Raw genomic sequence first — 17394 nt, 5'->3', positions numbered from 1 at the left:
TGGTTCTATGGTTATCATTACATTTTCTTATTTGCCAACACCGGTACCCTTCTGTGCAAAATACACCTGTGGAGTTGATGAGATTAAGGAAAACTGCCCTTTTTTGGGGATTTTGCCCATCATCCACAATCCTTATGTGAGACATGAACACACATCTTTCTCTCTTCTGTGCATTCTAAAGAAAGGAAAACAGGTAGCACAAGGCGGCTAACAATGCATGGAATGGAATTCACCTGTTTGGCCTATAAAGCCCTCCAAAAAAACACCAACAATGTTCCATTCACATAACATACCTGCATATTAACCTTATATTAACATATTAAGCTACAGCGACATTGTTATTGTAGGAGCTAACACAGAGGAACTACTTTTCTGGCGTAGTGACACAGCGCCTCACTCACAGCGTCTCAGGCCACTAGTGAGTGAGTTTGGAAAACTTAATGCTAGTTTATAAATCATGCCTCGCACCTGTATAGTAAAAGGATGTGGTAATAAGCTGAAGAGTTGGTCAACTTTAAGATTCCACACGCTATCAACTAAATATGCGGACAAACTGAAGCAGTGGTTACTGACTTTCAACTCAGACCTGACGGCACCACTCTGAAACTCTGCTAGATGCTCGTTTGCTCTCAGCATTTTTTACCTGAGGGCTATGCTAAATTTACCAGCTCAACTGGGAGCGCAAGTCTTGTGCTGAAAGATACAGCCATCCCATCAGTCGGCGTCCCGATGAGAGCGGAGATTGTAAGTGGTATTTTTTTGTAGTCAATGAAACGTTTAGCGCTAGTGCTACATGATAACGCTACAACAATGACTTAGTGTTTCACTCTAGCTGGATCTGCCAAGCGCCCAGAAACATTATTCTCTGCCTGGGAAGAGTAAAAGTGAAAAGTAGTCGTCATCATTGGCTTTCATGAACTCTCTGTGCTGCTGTTGTTGACGAAAGTAGTGTTCATTGCTCTGGGCTCTGTGAAATCACTGCATCCATGAAGACAGTTATGGTAGGCAAAGTACTGTACATACTGTATTACATGTTATCATTAGGGCTGTCAATAATACCACGTTAACAACGGTAAATAATTTATTTCCTTAATTATATATATATTTTTTGCCTAATTAACAGGTACGCATCATGGCAAGGCACGTCTCTAGTCCTTTCACCGTTGGACAACACTTCCTCATTGTCACTAGAAGGCCGCGAGATGCATTCGCGGACTCACCGAACATCACAGCAACGTCTTTATTATGCATGTATGTGTAGTTTAAATAAGCAGAAATACAAAGAAAAAGAATCTGCGGATATTCTTATCACTCACTTTGTAACTTTTAAAGTGGAAGTACGGTTTGTTGCATTTTAGGTATGCGCAGAAGTAACAGAAAATACACTCAAAACATGTGAACTCAACTTAAATGACGTGGTGTCTTTGAACGCAACCCCTCATTGCTCATAACAGCTTTAAAGTGTGATTCAAGTGATACAAATACACGTAACCCTGGCCGGTCATTTATTTTTCTTTCAATAAATACAGTAAAAATTGGCATATTTCAGACATAGTTGCCAATGGTGAGTAATCATGATTAATTCATTTAAAAAACCGTGATTAATCTGATTAAAATTGTAATCATTTGACAGTCCTAGTTATCCTGAATGTGCCTGTTACTACATGGTCTCAGCATGGACATACAGTACATTGATACAATGTTGTTGGAGGTTTTTTAATAGAGGGCCTTTTCGGTGGAATAGGTGAATCCCCAGAACTTGCATTATTAGCTGCCTCATGCTAGCAGTTTTTCAATATTCAGAACGCACCGAAAAGAGAAAGACATATGTGTTGATGTCTCACATAAGGGTTGTGGACGACGGGCAAAAGCTTTTCTTCAAGTTTAACATGATTTGCACACTCACGACGGTGATGATGGTGTGAACTTTTGAGCCATAATATATCACAAAACCTTGGTTGAACTCAATTTTAATTGGCACTTTCAGAGCTGTATTAATTAAATGTTTTATTTTTATACATTTTGCATACCTATACATGTATGAAATCAAATGTTACAAACGCCTCCTGAAGTGATGCCTTGCAGTTGTATAAAGCACTACAACCACAGTAATAAAAATATTGGCAAACGCATACTTATAATCTAATTTATACTAAATTATATGATAATCTGTACTCTGAAAGTGCCAGTGGAAATTGAGTGTTTTTGGATGCAACTCCAGATCAAATGATGCAGCTGTACCCAATATTGTGGCCTACTGTGTAAACAAACTGGTGGAGCAGGAGAGCTGGAGGTGGGAATTCCTCACACGGCATCAGAAACCTGAAAAACCTGCAATTTATAGGTCCAAAAATTGTAACACATTCGTGATACATTTAGTAGTTTTAAGGCAAAGTCATTTCTGATTTATCTATCATCCATCGACCAATGACTGGAGCGTTGTGCCTGCTGCCATCATGGTCTGCCCTTCTAAAGTAAGTCGGTCAGAAGCACAGATGCAGGTGTGGTGTAACAGCACAGACTAGTGGTGAATCAGTGCCATGGTCTGTTGCTCCAGTTGCTAATGAGACGTCATAGCGTTTCAGTGAACCTGACAATTTCCTTAGTTGGACTCTGTCCCCCGAGTAATAATGAAGAATAAAAATGCAAAAAAAAAAGAGTCGGAGTTGCTAGTTTGTGTGTGCTTGCCTGCTAAGATGGCAGGATTACTTAAATTGCAAACCACTTGGCGAGTTCACATTGGATGTGTAAATGTACACAGTGTCTTGCTGCTTACGTTGCACTCACTTCCGTGTTAGTATTCACACGTGTGTCCTAATGCAACGTCCTTTGATCTGTCGGAAAATGTGCTTATCATACTGAGGTGCTGCATGCTTTTTCGACACTCACTTTCATGCCTACATGCACACACACACACACACTCTCTCTTACACACGCACACGTGCACAACCCACAGTCTTAAAAGCCCCCCACCAAGTATGGGAATTGAAATAGTGCTGCCCGTTTGACCCTTTGTGCTTTTACAACTCCGCTGCAGTACTTAAACTTAGGATGCATACCAGTTCCTATGATCGGAATGCCGTGGCATAAGCGCGCACACACACACACACACACACACAAATGCAAGCACCAGAGGGAACTTAGCCGAAAGCCAGAGTTGGTTTTAAGAGCGTTGAATTTTGAAAGGCGAAGGCTCTCTTTCCTAATCTCCTCATCCCTTTCCCACCCCTTCCCTCTCTCCCTACTGTGTTGCAGGAGAATTCTGGGGAGATTTCTGACTCTTTCAATCCTCAAAGATGAAGCAGCACTGGGGACCTGTTCACTGAGATGGGGTAAGAGCTCTCCGCCATGATGACCTCCACACATTATCTTCCAGCCAGATTGCTAAAAGTTTGTATATGCAGATAGAGAGGATCTTGTCTATGGGAAAGTAAGCGAAGGCAGACAGCTCCTGGGGGGCAAACAGATGAAAGTTTAACCATCATCCTCTACAGAGTGGACAGACTCGTGTAAGAAGCAGGCAAGACACAGCGGTGATCCTGGGCTGTTTTTAAAAGGCCGCCTCTTATACATTATTGACTGTGTAGCTCTCCAACGAATCGCTGAGCTTTTTCACTCTCATGTCGACTTTTGCATGCCGTCACCGTTCTAAATATAAAACATGAGCTCACCCCTCTTCGCTTTGTTAAAGATGCAGAGGCTGTGTGTGTGTGTGTGGGTGGGGGTGTGTGTCGGCGCACACTCTTGTATGCCACTTTCCTTCACTTTTGTCTGACTCATTTTAAAACAACACATTTCCATACAAAAAAGATATCATCACATGCTTTGAAAGAGGGCTTCACTGGGAGTCCCATTTACTGTACACTAGGAGGAAGTCACATGTGTCAAGAGGATAGCTTTTGAATTAAATAATACAAGGAGCTCCGTTTTAACTCACTGGGGTCAGGGTCCTCAGGGGTTGTGTAGTACTCAATGTGGTCTACAGGTGGCAGCAACATACCCAGCAGACATTGTTTCTGTACAAAAAACGAACTCAGGGGAACTCAGGTTACTGTGAGCTGTTGCTTTAGGAAACACTGATGATTCGAGCTACTTTTATGTTTATAATGTTGATGCACTATTAGATTTTCTTTTCTTATTGTTCCAGTTGCTACAGCATTTTTTTAGATTTTAAAGTGGATAAATAAAACATAATGCCGCTGTTGCACCAGTATTTTTTCACCATATTAATGTCTTTTAATATTAAGAATGGTATTAGACAAGGATTGTAAATGTTGGTACAGCATTTAAAAAAATTGTCATATTTATTGATTCTAAATAAATATTCCTGTCTGTAAAATAGTTTTATTTTTCATATTTTAATTTGAGTTTATTTATTTATTTATTTGTATTCATCTGCCCATCCACCCATACATCTTATTCCGCTTTTCCGAGGTCGGGTCACTTGGGCAGCAGCCTAACAGCGTAGCCCAGACTTCCATCTGTTCCGAGGCGTTCCCAGGCCAGTTGAGAGTCATAGTCTCTTCAATGTGTCCTGGTTCTTCCGGAGGCCTGCTAACGGTCCTTCCAGGGAGGCGTCCTGGAGGCATCCTGGCCAGATGCCTGAGCACCACATTTGGCTCCTCTCAATGCGGAGGAGCAGCGGTGCTACTCTGAGTTTCTCCAGGATCACAGTGTTTCTCACCTTATATCTAAGGGCCTAGTCACCCGACTGAGGAAACTCATTTCGGCTGCTTATACCCGCAATCTTGTCCTTTCGGTCACTACCCAAAGCTCATGACTGCAGGTGAGGGTAGGAACGCAGATCGACTGGTAAATTGAGATCTTTTCCTGTCGGCTCAGCTCGCTCTTCACCACAACGGACCGATGCAGAGTCTGCATCACTGCAGACACCGCAGAAATCCACCTGTCCATCCCACTTTCCACCCTTCCCTCACTCATGAACAAGACCCTGAGGTACTTAAACTCCGCCAGTTGGAACAGGATCTCATCCCTGACCGAAGATGGAACTTCACCCTTGTCCGGGCGAGAACCATGGACTCACACTTGGAGGTGCTGATTCTCATGGAGGCATGGAACATGGCCCGCTCTGACTCAGTTTCCTCTGCTTCCCTCGGAACATGGTCAAAGCTGTCCAGGAGGTAGTATTTGAAACTTCTTCTGATAGGGGACTCTGCCAGATGTTCCCAGCAGACTTTGACAATACATTTGGGCCTGCCAGGTCTCGCCGGCGTCCTCTCTCACCATGGAAGCCAACTCACCACCAGGTATTCTGAACTGCTATTTGGCGCATCAGCGCAAACAACAGTCAGGACCTGTGCCCCCGGCCAAAGGCGGAGAGAAACTACCCTCTCGTTCACCGGGTTAAACTCCAACAAACAGGCCCTGAGCGGGGGCGGGGGGCGCAACAAGAATTACCACCCCTGCTTTTTGCCTGTCACTGCTGGAGTGGAATAAGTCCAGCCCTTTTTGAGAGGACTGGTTCCAGAGCCCTCGCTATGCGTTGAGGTGAGTCCGACTATCTCTAGCTGGTACTTCTCCACCTCGCACACAAGCTCAGGCTCCTTCCCCATCAGAAAGGTAACATTCCACATACAGAGAGCTAGCTTTTGCAGCCGAGGATCGGACCGCCAAGGTCCCCGCTTTCGACTGCCACCCAACTTACCTTTTTGGTCCCTCCCATGAATGGTGAGCTCATTGGAGGGGTGACCCATGTTGCCTCTTCGGGCTGTGCCTTGCCGGGCCCCATGGGTGCAGCCCCCGGCCACCAGACACTCGCCATCGTGCCCCTCCTCCAGGCCTGAGTCCAGAGTGGTGGCCCTGGTGCCTCCCGTCCGGCCAAGGGAAAACTAGGTCCTGTCAAGTTAGCTCCTAGGACCATCTGGACACGTAAACTCCTCCACCAAGATAAGATAGTAGCTCAAAGACAAGTTGTTCATCTGTCATTATTTAAGTTACTGATTCGTGTATATCCTGCCTTTATTTATATTTCATACATTGTTACTGTCATTTTTAACACGTATTTATTTATTTATCAATCTTTAATCGCTTTATTTAGTTTGTTTTATTTTCTATGTATTTATTTATCTATTATTTAACATGTTAAACACAGGAAGTGAACGAACTATCAGTAATTGAGTGGGACATGGTGAATGTGGGTAGGATTAAAGCAGATCTGCTTCTTCTTACTCCTTTTCAGACATGTTGAATCGTGCAAGTGTGAACCCGCTGTGCCTTAATGTAACTTGTTAAGCAAGTATGAAAGATGACCAAGAATAAATGCTTCTGTTGCTATTTTTTCTTTTTTTCTGTTATTGATACAATCATAAAAAATACACATTTACTCCTGTATATTAAATATTTTTATTTTGTTAAATACGTATTCAGCCGCACGGTGGCCTAGTGGTTAGCATGTTGACCACACAGTCAGGAGATCGGGAAGACCTGGGTTCGAGTCTTCGTTGAGCATCTCTGTGTGGAGTTTGCATGTTCTCCCCCGTGCGTGCGTGGGTTTCTCCGGGTACTCTCCGGTGTGTGATTGGTCGGCGACCAGCCCAGGGTGTACCCCGCCTCTCGCCCGAAGTCAGCCTGGATAGTCTCCAGCCTACCTGTGAACCTAGTGAGGATAAGCGGCATAGAAGATTGGATGGATAAATATGTATGTGTTTACTTTATTTATTTGCTGTTTTTTGGTACATTTATTTAAAAAAAATGCTGATACAAAGTTAAATTAAAATTTTCAATTAAATATTTTCTGTTTAATTAATTGGAGAAAAAAATATTGCTCCTGTTGATATAGTATTTTTTTTCTAATTTAATATTAGTATTTTTATTGTAGCATTTTTGACTATTATTTGATTGGAATATTCCATCCATCTATTTTCTATGCCTAATTAGGGTCGCGGGGGTATGCTGGAGCCTATCCCAGCTGACTTCGGGCGAGAGGCAGGGTACAGCCTGGACTGGTCACCAGCCAATCACAGGGCACATATAGACAAACAACCATTCACTCTCACATTCATACCTATGGACAATTTAGAGTCGCCAATTGTTTTTGGAATGTGGGAGGAAACCGGAGTACCCGGAGAAAACCCACACACGCACGGGGAGAACATGCAAACTCCACACAGAAATGCCCGAGTGGAGAGTCGAACCCAGGTCTTCCCGATCTCCTGACTGTGTGGCCAACATGCTAACCACTCAACCACCGTGCGGCCCGATTTTAATATTTAGAAATCAATTTCTATTTTCTGAATATAAAAACAAATATGAATATTTTTCAATTTATTTGCAAAAATGCATTTTAAACATTTGTATTCGCACTGTATTTATTATCATTTTTTCTGCACTGCTGGGGCCATTAACGTATGAAAGTCGTACTTTTACAGTTTATGTTACTGTGTGATCAAAGTAAAGAAGTAGTGTGACAATAGTAGATAATAATACATTACATTACATACACGCCACAATACATTTGCATTTTGGATGTAAATTGCCCAACACTGCTTATAAATGAATGCCTTTTATGCTCTTAATCAGGAATTGATATATGTCAGTGTTGAGTTCTGAAAAAGAAGAATTGATTGGCCCACTTAGCCAGCCAATGTGTCTGCCAACCCTCATCGAAAAGACAAGTTTATCAAGCAATTGACTCTTCTGGGCACATGAGATATTGTTGATTAATCAAGTTTGCAGACAGTTAATACTCTTTCTATGCATTTCAGCTCCCACTTCAAATCGTCCTGCTTCCGCATGAACCATGAGTAAAGGTAATTTGTGTGTTTGCGTGTTTGTATGCGTGTTCACTGGGTTGCTGGGGTTTCTTGGCATAATTTCCAAGTCATTTCCAATAGCTGTCTGCAAGGGTGCTATGTTGACAGTGCATATTAGTGCTGGAGAGGCCTGAGTGGGATATGAGGGGTGCAGAGGGTGAGGAGAGGGGGTGGAATTGGAAATGAAGTGCTTGCTGCCTCCAGTTTGTGTGCAGTGTTGCTGGTGCATGTGTGTATGTGGTCTTGTGAGGAACGCAATCAGGATAGGAAGTCACGCAGACACACACACATAAATACATATGTTGCGTCTGCAAATGAGAGACACAGCGTAGGTTGGGGGTAACCGGCCTGTCTGCTTCACACACCATTGACAACTTGAGTGGTTCGCAAAATTGAATCGAGGCAACTGGACTCTTCTCGTTTGTTTAAGACGTTTCACCTTTCGTTCAAAAGGGGTCTTTAGTTCTAAAATAACAGGCGTGGAGTTTTCCTATTTATGCCCCTGGTGGGTGTGTCCCCTGGGGGCGGTCACAATAAGATTGTTGTTCTTACTGCGGCCTGGCATGACTGGTGAACGGCCACCCTACATGAAAATAGGTCGTCCTATGTTGTCTTCAACATAAATGTCTTCAACAAACAAGTCGAATCCAGTTCCCTTGATTCAGTCTTTGAGAATTAGCATGACCTTGGATGACTGGGGATCCACACAGATGCCTTGAGTAGTTGTGTTTAGCATCCGTTCAATTGTCACATCTATGGAGGTGATGTGACACAGCTGTGTTTGTGGGGTGGACTCAAGCTGGGTTGCCAGGATTGTCTGAATTCATTCATTACTCATGCGACTCCAATTGTATGGAGTCACAAGACTGGCAAGTTTTGGCGTGCGAAAGACATCAGTATTGTAGAAAAAGTGTATTGTTTTTCAATGTCAACTTAAACCTGCAATAAAAGCGGGTTGCTCAAGTCTGGTGCTTCGATGGTGCCCTCACTGAACAATTATTGACACCTTGTGACCAATGTAGAATACTATATTTACAGGTTGAATGGTGGTCTTCATTTAGCCATTGTTATGCTTGAAAATGATTAATTTGGCCCAAAAATATTTGGCCCAAATTATCCTTATAAATCCGTATGTATTTATAAGGATACATATGCATCCTTATAAATATGCATATTTATTAAATTAATTTAAAAAAAGAAATAAATACATTTTTGCGTGATTTTGTTGTCAGCACATTCAGCTATGTAAAGAACAAAGTATTTAATAACAATATTTCATTCATTCAGCTCTAGGATGTGTTATTTTAGTTTTCTTTCTTTATATATATATAAATATATATATATTTATATACAGTATATGCATCTATTTATGCATCTTTTTCAGTGCTAATGTCGCTGCTGGATTTGATATATATATATATATATATATATATATATATATATATATATATATATATATATATACATTGAAAATGTATTTTCAATGATAAAACTTTGCTCTGGCGCCATCAAATTAGTCTCGGCAGGATCTGCCACTATCTGCTGCCATCTGGTGGCTCTTTTTTTACATTTTTAGCCCGCTGTCGTGTTTAATTCTCTGAATTTATGAGGAAGACACCATGTTTACACACCGGTTTGGTTGTATTAGTCCATCAAGCCGTGATCAAGATGGCTAAGTAAAGATTTCTAAGAAAAAGAAGAAGAACATGGTCCGGAATAGATTATGCAATGCAGCACCTGCGGTCAAACATTCTTCAAACTTCCAAGAGAAAACCCATTGAATCTTCTGCTGTTTAAATTAAAGCTGCCTTGAAAATGATCCCTTTTTTAACATCATTAGGCAAGGATTTAAATTAATTCAGCCCAGAACATTGAGATTATGTTCCGGCATCATTATCTTCAAGGCAGTAACACCACTTCTCCCATTTATGATCTGCTCTCTAGCTCCTTTTTAATTCCACTGTTACCTCACACACTGCACATGAGTTACCAAGTTTATGTGAACGATGATGTTCACATCATGAGAATTTTATTCATAAAGTAAAGCATTTTTAAGATTGTGCTTCAGCCTCTGATGTTATTCTGTAAAAAGGTGCCCCAACTTTGAAAGGACTGCTGCTATTTTGCAGTATTTTAAAAGTATTTCTAAAAAAAAAACATTTCATCCATCCATCCATGCATCCGTCTTCTTCCACTTATCCCTAGTCAGGTCACAGGCGCAGCAGCCTAAGCAGAGAAACTCAGACTTCCCTCTCCCGGTTACTTTAGGCTGCTCCCGCTGGGAGATCCTGAGGAGTTCCCAGGCCAGTTGAGCGATATAGTCTCTCCAACATGTCCTGAGTCTTCCCCAAGGCTGGCCGGACGTGCCCTGAACACATCCCCAGGGAAATGTCCAGACGTTCCGAGCCACCTCATCTGGCTCTAGTCAGTGTGGAGGAGCAGCGCCTCCTCCCAGATAACAGAGCTTCTCACACTGTCTCGAGGGGAGAACCCCGCCACCCTAATTCATTTCTGCAGCTCATGATCATAGGTGAGGGTAGGAATGTAGATCGAACAGTAAATTGAGAGCTGTCCCTTTCCACCACAATGGACCGATAAAAAGTAATATCGATATACTGTATATGCCAATATAAAGACTGACAAAAGGTTTCGTTACATATAGTCATTTGTATTAATTCAAAAAATAATAGTGTTTTTTTTTTCTTAATTAGACAATACAAGGTATTGCTAATGGTTTTCTAGCATGAAAATACAAACATTAGCAATATAATTGTATTTTTTAATTAAACTAAATATTTCTTCGCTGGTGATAGTATGGCACAAAATGAATTTTTCAGTAAATGTTGTCGTTTGGCGAAATGTTCTTAATTGCCTTTGATTGTCTTTGAATGTGCGTGCATTGTCGTTTCGCTTTTATTCCTCTTCTTGATGCTTCGGTATCTAATAGAAAACATATGAATTATTGAGATGTTATAAATAGACAGTGGATTTTAAATATTTCATTTCCCAAATACTTAGGTAAAAACTTACCAGGATTTTTTTTGGGGGAGGGGGCGGGGTGGCAACCTGACGTGAAAGTCTCATGTTATGTAAGATTTCAAAGAAGCCCCGAGGCTTTGCAGCACATGGCCAGCCAAACATCACACATACTTGCCTCCTGTATGTGCAGTCTGCTGTGTATTCTAGTCCCTGTGAGAGGTAGAATGGGCTGCACCTTGGCTTCACACAGGGATTACACATAGATGATTCTTCAAAAGAGAATTTCACTTTGGCCAGCAGGGCTTAATCCGTGCGTGTGGAATGGGACCTTGGCGCTGTGGAGCCATAGCTAGATATGACAGAGAACAAAGAGCAGCCAGATTAGTCTGCACGAGGAAGAGGTCTGAGCCTGACAGGCCGTCTCTTGGCAGCTCCTCCAAAATCTCTCCACTCTCTAATAAAGTATGAGGGAGACATTATTCCCAATCCGTGTCTTTTTGACTTTCTATTTGCAAAGCTTCCTGTGAGGTGAGCATTTGGGCGAGAGAGGAAGAGTGTGTGTCTTATCGCTTCATTAGCCTGTGGATTTCTGGGTCACTCGTAGCCTTGTTCCCACTGTCTCTCATTCTGTAATTACCCTCACGTGAGTCACACCACATAATTAGGATGGCCTGAGACTCATTCAGCAGGGCGCACAAACACACACACACATACACATATAAATGTCAGTCTTACCATGCACAACAATGCTAATGAGATTATCATTGCTGAGGGTCCCACAACCGTTTATAACGATGATCAAATCCAGGGGCCCGTTGCACAAAACTAGGATAAGGGATTAAGCCGGGATATCGTGGTTATCCTGACTCAATTTATCCGTGATCCGTTTGTTATATCTCAAAGTGGGATAGTGGTGAGTGGGATATGTTATGACATAAGTTACCATGGAGATTTATTTTGTGGAGCTATCTCAGTCAGTAGTCACCATAAATGGAAACCAACAATGAGTCCACTGCCCACTACATATTGTTATCACATTCAACTACACCCACTGTCATTATTTCACCATTTGTCATCATTCATTTCTGTCATTGTAGATTATTTTAGATGAGGTTGTAATCATTAGGTGATTATTTGATCATTTCTACCACATACTATATATAAATTACACATACAAGTTAAAATACACATCTGCAAGATAAAAGAGTTATTACAGTCTGATGGAGTTGTATTTACACAATTTTATTAAATTCTCAAGTCAATTTCACCTCCAGTTTCAAAGGATCCATAATCAGAGTACAAGTACGTTTTCGAAGATGTTAATTGCTTTGGTCATTGTCGATGTGTACTACATTACCCAGAACGCTTAGCGCTGAGGGGAAACAAGTACAGCCTAGCTTCTCTGTTCATTCCACTATAGAACCAATGCACACAGACACTTGCAGAGTGAACCCTCTTGTCATGCAGCCTGTGTGGTACAGAGAGACGATGAAAACAAATGGGCATATATGCACACATCAGTTTATCCAGGCAGCAAAATTATCAATTTTGTTTTTTTTTTTAATCGTTTGATTAATCGATTTGTCAATTATCATGACAGGCCTACCGACAACGATGAATGAAGCAAGAATCCTTTTTTCTAAATCAAATATTTTCATAGTTAGAGCATAGAAAACCTGTTTATGACCTTCTACATAATTTTTGTTTGCATTATTAGAGCCCTCTAGACATAGATTAATACCCCATAGTCACCTTTACACTCACATTACCCAATATAGTGGGTATAACAAGACTAAATAAGCCATTTTAGACATAAATACGAATTGTGCTCATGTGTGTTTCAATAAATGTCTTCCGTATGTGTGGACAGGAAGTGACGTTGGGAATTCAGAGCTGAGTTTTAGCTGGTACCCCGTATTATTATCGTGATTATGATGACTATTATTATTGTTATTATTGTGCCTGCTGTGAGATCATTGAAACCTGCAATAATTGCTGCTCTGGTGCATGTGTTTGTGACACCTAGTGGCCAGTGTAGACTACAACTCATCAACGGCCTTTAATCCCCTTTGTATTTTAGTTAATTTAGTCATTTTTATGCTTGAAAATGCATATTTGTTGACTAATAATAGGCTGTAGTCAACCATGAAACAGCAGTCATTTAATTCATTTTTTTAAAAACCCACGATAGAGCGAGGACGCGTTCTTCGAACCGCGAAGTGGCGAGCAATGGCTGTATGTGCTTTCCTACCTTAATGTTGTGTAGAATTTTTTAGGTAGTTTTCAACTAAACTACAAACTTGTATTGACTACGATAAAAAACATCCACAGTCCAATAAGTGAAATCACCTGCCAGGTCCTCCAAGCTGCTTTTGTAGGAGTTCATACCAAAATAGGCACAATAGTTCACGAATTAAAGGCACAAAGTGACGCATATTGTGTCCTACAAAAGACAAAATAAAGCCGCATTTGAACTGGAAAGAAAAGCAGCCAGTTTAGGACATCTTGCTTGTCATCCTTTCTCCAGACAATAAATAATGAATGCATTCCTTCACTGTTAAAAAAACATCATCTTCACTTCTCTCACTGTGCCCGTTTTCATCTTTTCACTTCACTCGAAGCCTTTCAGTTTTCACTTGCTTCATTCTATTGTCTGCATGGTTAATGGAGATACCGGCATCACAGTGTGCAGTATCACTGTCCAGGCCATTGTGTTGTGTGCTGCAGTGGATAACTTGAGGTCGTTCGGTGGTATCACATGTGGTGTGGAAATTGTGGGAAAGAGAGGGCCTCTGAAAGATTAAATACCATGCCTCACAAACAATAATGTACAACACACACACACAGGCAATGGATTAGGATGGGGGATTAGGGAAGCATCCCTGTAGCCACAAATCAGGCCGAGACAGATCAGTGTCATTCCTCATAAACATACATAGTGGGCATGTATGAAGAATGTACATTAAGATAGCTTGACTTTTATGTCATGAAATACGAAGACAGTTCAATCAAAAGCAATCAACTTTTTCATGAAGGCAGAAAAAGAGAATAACCTTGTTAACATATTGCAAAGAATTTGATTCATTACATCCGTTTAGCATTTTTATTGTATATTGGATTTATTCTTCTCATTTTTACCTTCTCTTTACCTTCCTTACCGCAAGATATTCCACAGTGATGAAAGAATGCGGGCAAGCATGACATTGTTCACAAGTGAGGAAAGGATGGAACGTGGGTTTGACAGGCGAATTGGTGTGGCGTCTGCAGTGATGCGGACTCTGCGTTAGTCTGTCGTGGTGAAGAGAAAGCTGAGCCGAATGGCAAAGCTCTCATTTTAGCGATCGATCTTCGTTCCTACCCTTACCTATGGTCGTGAGCTTTGCTTAGTGACCGAAAGGACAAGATCGGGGGTACAAGCGGCCGAAATTAGTTTTCTCCGTAGGGTGGCTGGGCTCTCCCTTAGAAATAAGGTGAGAAGCACTGTCATCCGGGAGAAACTCAGAGTAGAACTGCTGAGGCTTAGGCATCTGGTCAGGATGCCTCCGGACTCCTCCCTGGAGAGGTGTTCAGGGCACGTCCGACCAGTAGAAGGCCTCGGGGAAGACCCAGGACACGTTGGAGAGACGATGTTTCTCAACTGGCCTGGGAACACCCTAGGATCTGCCTGGAAGAGCTGTACAAAGTGGCTGTGGAGAGGGAAGTCTGGGCTTCTCTGCTTAGGCTGCTGCCCCCGCGACATGACCTTGGATAAGCAGTAGAAGATGGATGGATGGATGGATGGATGGATGGATGGATGGATGGATGGATGGATGGATGGATGGATGGACGGATGGATGGATGGATGTCAATATTGGCCAATAATATCAGTCAGCCAAGATTATCAGACATCCCTATGAAATATGTTTTGTTGTTTTTTTCTGCTGTCTTCTGTTATTCACAACGCATTGTTTTGAATTAGGGCGGGATTTGTGCATTATATGAGCTTCTTTGTGTGCTCTTGGCCACCATCATGCATTCCAAACACTTTCATATGGTGTTTAAAAATCCAGCCGCACAGCGCTCAGTCATATCCTGCTCATCCATGATGGAACACCAGTCATACGCTGACTGAGTTCCTCAGTCTGTGGCGAGCTCTGCTTCGGCTTGGCTGCCTCTCACATGTCTCAGGCCACCAGACATCTGTCATCAGCATGCAACTCACTGGAGGTCTGTGGCTCCCCATGAGGCCGTCTTCTCTACCACTGTCAAATACAATCAGCGTCTTTGTAGTCCCTTTTTTTTTTCCAATCGACATTTCTCCTCCCCTTCTTTCAGCACAGTGTAATACATAGCCAGCAATTTGCCAATCATGCCCACGATGACACCCACGTATGCGAATACACATCATACACACTCGCAAAGATGTGCACATGAGGCATCCAGGCCTGCTGTGGTGTATAATAACAGATAATTGCCTATTGCGGGTTGGCCTTCGGCAGAGGGAACCAATCACAGTGACAGCCACTTTGCTAAGACCTGTGAATGTGTCTGCATGCATGCAAAACACACCATTTGAAGTATTCTCCAGACCAATGTGCATATTATAATAATATTATAAGTCTCGTGGCTGTTTTTGCCCCTGTCTTTCTTGCATTTGTATTAAAATAGAGCTGTTCGACTGCAATATGTGCATTTGGAGGAGGTTAGTATGTTGGACTGCAGCATAACAAAATGCAGTCGTGCACTTCTTCACTAATATGGTCGCTGCTCTGCTTGTCACTCGTCACCCATTTGGAGGGAGTCAGCATCCCTGGTTAATGGGCTGTCCTCTTGCCAGCGAACCTGATGACTCCAATTGCTCCACACTCACAACATAATGCTTTTTTAGCGGGGGGAGGCAGCATAGTTGGGTTCACACAGGGGCAAACACTTTCTGCAGAGCCTGAATTTAGTAGGATTTCATACCAAAAACTACATGATAGCATCTAATGTAATCTGTACAGTTCGGGGGTTGCTCCATTTTGTTTGTCTGATTGTTCCCATTTGAAATAATAACAATGATCACTTTCTTGTATGTTGCCATTGTGAAGCTTTTATTAAAGGGACTGTATCCCACTGGGTAAAGATTACATTTTTTTTCAACCAAAAGATATAAGCCCACCACCACCGGCTAGCATATGTTACCAATAGTGGCTAAAAAGAACAGCTTAAACCGCATAAAAATTTTTGTTCAGCCCGAATAAAATAACTGGCTCGCCCACACACACAAAAGCAGTTTCAGAGATGCTCCCAACAATTTTAATTTATGTTGTTGTTACGGTAGGCTATACATTCAATGATAGCTGATGTTAGTCGCTAAACTTTGCCAAATTGTTATCATTAGCTGACAACAAACATAAATAGTGCTCTTGTGTGTGTTACGCACGGCCTACATCAAGGATATACTGCTTGCAGCACACTCAAATGTTGTCACCTTCTAGGCCAGTGGTCACCAACCTTTTTGAGACCAAGATCAAACCGTGAATCTGCACAAGCTCTAGCTCCCCCCGCCCAAAATCCTCAGCAAGCGAGATATATATTATATATATATATATATATACCGAGAAAAAAAATATGTATACATACAATATATGCTTTGCGTGATTATTAGTTGTTGGTTTCAACATTTAAGCTTTTTCTAATTGAGCCTTTTGCTGTATTTTTATTATTTTTGCCGTTTTTTTATTTTTATTTTGTTTCTGCAGTGATGTAGTAAATTTTCCCGCTGTGGGATAAATAAAGTACATACAATGTAATGACAAATGAGCCACGGGCTGCAGATGGCCCCTGAGCCACACTTTGGGCACCCCTACTTTTCTGGCTGTTGGTCCGGGTTGGGGTTGTGCCGTCGGCGTCATGAGCAAACCACAACTATTTGGCTTGTTGGCTCAGTGTAGTGGACGAGCGATCCAGATTGAGGAGAGAGAGGCTGGTCAATGCGCTACAACAGTCAGCCCTTAACGAGCGGTGTCCCCGTGGCTCAAAGATTTTTTCGGAGGTGCACGTCTATGGAGTTATATTTGTGCCTTAACTTTGAAGTAGCAAAGGCAGAATTTGAGCCCTACTAATGTGCAATAATCACAAGCACATCACTGCAGCGCTGTCACTCCCTCCCTCTCTTGCTCGACCTTTTTGCTAGAGCGAGGGGGTGAGTCGGTGTACCAGGCGAGCAGGTGTACTAGTGTACCTCCGACCTGGTTTTGGGGACGGGGCTCCTTGCTGGAGCTCGCGGGTTGATGCCTGGATAGCAGCGAGGCGTACGGGTGTGTTCAGTGGACAAAATGCGTGCCCGTTGGTCGCTCTCCGGGAGGTGAGGGCACTGATACGAGAATATTTTTTTTCAAAATGTTCTCGCGATCGAACGGCAAAGTTCCAAAGATGGACTAGTAGCTCACGATTGATGGGTTGGCGACCCCTGCTCTAGGCCATTGAGGAACACATTGTGTACAGTTTACAAATTTATTCTGCCAATACGGAGTCTGTTTTCTCCCAATGTTAGTATTTTATTCACATTCATTTTTTTGCTTATGCAAGTGTTGTAATATGGTTGTTTAGTGATTATGACTTTCACCCACTATAAATGTCTTGTAATATTGTGTCTTTTTTTGTCCTAACATTCAGAATT

The 17394-nt window shown here is 42.1% G+C and overlaps 1 protein-coding gene across 22 annotated transcripts in view; it reads left to right on the top strand.

The window, feature by feature from the left end:
- The window catches only part of LOC129182291 (receptor-type tyrosine-protein phosphatase delta-like), a 220452-nt gene that overhangs the window by 67877 nt on the left and 135181 nt on the right, over positions 1 to 17394 (top strand). For all 22 annotated transcript variants that reach the window (XM_054778214.1, XM_054778211.1, XM_054778201.1 and 19 more), the window contains exons 4-5: positions 3256 to 3332; positions 7725 to 7769. The gene's annotated coding sequence lies outside the window, so the exon portion shown is untranslated. The remainder of the gene's footprint in view (positions 1 to 3255; positions 3333 to 7724; positions 7770 to 17394) is intronic.

The sequence above is a fragment of the Dunckerocampus dactyliophorus genome, chromosome 6, assembly GCF_027744805.1.
Source record: "Dunckerocampus dactyliophorus isolate RoL2022-P2 chromosome 6, RoL_Ddac_1.1, whole genome shotgun sequence".
Taxonomy (NCBI): Eukaryota; Metazoa; Chordata; class Actinopteri; order Syngnathiformes; family Syngnathidae; genus Dunckerocampus; species Dunckerocampus dactyliophorus.
Note: the sequence above shows the minus strand (reverse complement) of the source record. Positions and strands in the feature narration are given on the sequence as shown.